Source organism: Nelumbo nucifera, chromosome 1 (assembly GCF_055504915.1).
Source record: "Nelumbo nucifera cultivar China Antique chromosome 1, China Antique-T2T, whole genome shotgun sequence".
Taxonomy (NCBI): Eukaryota; Viridiplantae; Streptophyta; class Magnoliopsida; order Proteales; family Nelumbonaceae; genus Nelumbo; species Nelumbo nucifera.
This window is the reverse complement of record NC_142649.1, coordinates 47879346-47882976: the sequence shown is the minus strand read 5'-3', so window position 1 is coordinate 47882976 and position 3631 is coordinate 47879346. Positions and strand designations below refer to the sequence as shown.

The window sequence follows — 3631 nt, the reverse complement described above, 5'->3', positions numbered from 1 at the left end:
GTAAATATTTTTGCAATAATTTTGTAGCAAAAATTACCTAATCTAATGGAACAAAAATCTGTGAAACTTTCAGGAACCTTGCATTTGGGAATCAAAGTAATAAAAGAGGAAGTGTAATTCACCAGAAGTTGGCCACCATTAAAGAAAAATTAGGCAGCCCCTACCACATCTGCTCCAACAATACCCCAACACGAAACAAAAAAATGTCCTGTGAAACCATCCGGTCTTGGAGCACTGTCTCTGTCCATGGCATGAACCACCTCTTGAATTTTTATCTTAGAAGGAATGGCCAAAAGAAGTTCATTGTCTCCCTGATTTACCACACATGGTATGACTTCCAGCAAATCTTCATCACAAACAGCCCCTTCCTCTGATAGAACACTGCAAAAATAGTTCACTACATCCTATTTCATCTCCTCTGGATCAGTAATCCAGTCTCCTATAGAATCTTTGATTTAGCTTAACAGAGAGATGAAAGAATTTTGAGTTTCTATCACCCTCTTTCAGCCATTTTATTCTAAATTTCTACCTCCAAAAGATTTCCTCCAGATTGTGAATTTCATGAAGTTTCTTCCTCTCCTCTCTTAGCTCCATGAAGCTAGCAGCTGAGTTCATCTGTAAGTGATTCATTTTTGCACGTTGAACATTGTCTTCTACCTCCTTCACTGCTTGATGAACATTCCCAAAAACCACCCAATTCCGTTGCTTGAGTTTACTCATTAATTTATGTAATTTGAGAAATAAACTCACCTAAGGATTGGCATGAACCTCCTCAGTTCAGCAATCCCTAACAACTATGTGGAATGAGTGATGAGAGAGCCACATTTGTTGAAATCTAAAAGACTTGGGACCTGTCTGTCTTTCCTCCTCAACACAAAGAAATAAAGGGCAATGATCTGAATAGGTGTGATTGAGATGAATGACAAGCTTCAAAGGGAAGGATTGAGCCCAACTAGAATTAACCGGAACTTAATCCAGACAAGCCCAAACACAGTCTAAACCTTCTCTATTATTGCACCAAGTGAACCTTCTTCTAGAGAAACCCAAATCTACCAAGCTCATAGTATTTATCAAATCAACAAAATCCTCCATTGCAAAGACATTAGGATTTCTTCCACCCACATTTTCCTCTCTACAAGCAATCACATTACAATCTCCAACTAACAAACAAGGTTCAGAAATACCAGAGGCTAAATTCTGAATTTTGTCCCAAAGAGATATTCTTTCCAGCCAATCACATTTAGCATAAACCATAGAAAGAAAAAATATCTCATTGGCGAAGGTGGTAATTTTCACAGTTAGGATTTGATTATAGTCCTCTATCAACTGTACAAAAAAAAAGCTATTCCAAAACAGAACAATTTTACTACTGATATTAACCATGAAACTAGTCATGTTGAGTCTCCTGGAAATTAGGGAAAGTCTATCATCCCCAATCATGGGTTCAGAAACTGTTATCACACCTAACTTATGCAGTTTGTAAAGTTTTTTCAAACGAGTGATAAATGGATCATTTGCAATCCCTCTTATATTCCAGAATAGACCATTCATTAAGAACATCTAGAAGTAATCGTACCTTGGCAAGTCTACGATCTGGTAACTAGCCTGTTCTCACTCTACACATATTTTTTGCGAGGCCTTTTCTTGCGAACCACCTGTGTCCAGTTCGCCTCCACCTCTAACCCAGCTTCATCTTTAGATAGGGTGCAGGAAGAACCTTCAACTCTTTCAGTAATTTTGTCGAGTAACTCAGCATCAGAATTGTTGACAGTATTGTGCCCCCAACGAGAGAGCCTTTCATCCAGTTCCAGCTTGGATTTTCACAGATCCTCAAGACTCTAGATCCTATCAAGCTTCCTAGACGAAAAGGTGATCGTCTCCAGATTGATTGGCCGAATAGACTTCAAACTAATGTCGTCTTTGGAAGCAAAGTATTTGTGCACCCCCTCTGTAGGAATCGTCATCTGTTTTGGGTTTCAGTTTGTTGAATCTAGATCTCCTCCATATTTCGATTTTCTGTCATTTCCCTTTCTGTAACAGTTGTAGGAGATCTACGAACTTCCTAGTAAACCTATTTCACAACTTATTTTTTTTCCTGGGTGCTTGTTTAGGTTCTACAAGCTTTGAAGCTGAAGTGGACTTGGTCTTGGCAACTTCTCCCTCTGTTTTCGAAGTTCTCTTCAGTTTCAGTTTGCATTTACCCTCACCATGACCATGTTTGAAGTAGAACATGCAGTATTTGGGAAGGTTCTCATAAACTATTTTCTACTAGAAACCCTCCTTGTCGAGCCCAACCCAAACACGACTAGGGTTTTCTTTCAAAAGATCAACCTCCGCGCAAACCCTAGCCACCATTGTTCTGGTTAAACGAGCAGTTGTCGGATCCACTTTTAGAAAATGAAGATTTGTGATTAGGACGAGGTTGGGAGTAGGAATTGGGATCTAACCTAAGTTGACCATTACTCTTCTTAATTGGGATGACATTGGCTAACCATTTAGGGTGAATGGTGGACTTTATGAACCCGACATTGATGAGCTTTTCTATCTCTTCCTTTATCTTAACTGCTATTTTAGTCTCGAAGACAGGTTGGGGCTGCTTTATCAACTTTGTGGCTACCCAACCCAAAGGGAGAACTGAATATGGAGTTGGAATAGGAAGTTGGAGTCACTACCTAAATTTTGGAATTCGGAATTTAGGAAAAACCCAATATTTTTCAAGGAAAACAAAAATTTCCTTGGTGACTCAAAGACCCAATGGGATAGAGATTCTTAGGGTTCAGGGGCCAAGGTACGGTGTGGGAAGGTGTTAGGCACCCCATACATGCCCGGTTAAACTAGCCTCTACTTCACCCATGCTCAAAGGATGATTTTTAACAATTTTAGGCTTGAATTATTTATCAAAATTAACACACACTCACCAAACAGGATAAATGAAATACGGAAAATACAAGATTAAAAAAATCTACAATAATATAACATAAAAAACCTAGAGAATTAATGTACTAAGTGATGAACTGAACTACAACAAAAAGAGTCAAAATTCTAACTATATGAACTAGTGAACATCTAACATTTATTTAACGAACTAGATGACTAAAATGAACCACTCCATTAATGCACCAAGAACTCAAAAAGCATAAAAAGACAAAGTTAAGGTCGAAGGTTCTATGGTATAGTGGTTGGCACTCTGGACTTTGAATCCAGCGGCCTGGGTTCAACTCCCAGTAGGACCTTCTAGAATTCTCTTTTTTCCATCAAAAAAAAGACTAAGTTAATGGATTGATGCATCCAAAATAACAGGGGACTGTTAATGAAGCATTAGAATAGCACCCTAGTTTCTAATGAAAACTTGGAGTGAAACTAATAAATCCTATAACCCACTAGTCCACTACTAATAAAGATAACTGAAACGTTGAGCAATGAAGCAGGTCACCCAAAGGCTTGGACTTGGGGGATTTGTCGATTTCATTTCTATTCCTCTTTAATGAAGTATGTAAAACATGTTTATGTAAATGCAGCATGAATGAGGTGGGAACAGTTGTCTTATCTAATTAAAGAGGAAAAAGAAAAGAAAAAAGAAGGATTGAATCCGATGATTAACCAAGGACTGGATATGTGGTTAATGCTAATT

General features: G+C 38.2%; 1 non-coding gene across 1 annotated transcript; it reads left to right on the top strand.

Annotated features, from left to right (window-relative positions):
* Window positions 1–3161: 3161 nt before the first annotated feature.
* TRNAQ-UUG (transfer RNA glutamine (anticodon UUG)) lies at window positions 3162–3233 on the top strand. The gene has a single exon. It is a non-coding gene; the product is annotated as a tRNA-Gln (tRNA).
* The last annotated feature ends 398 nt before the right edge of the window (window positions 3234–3631 follow it).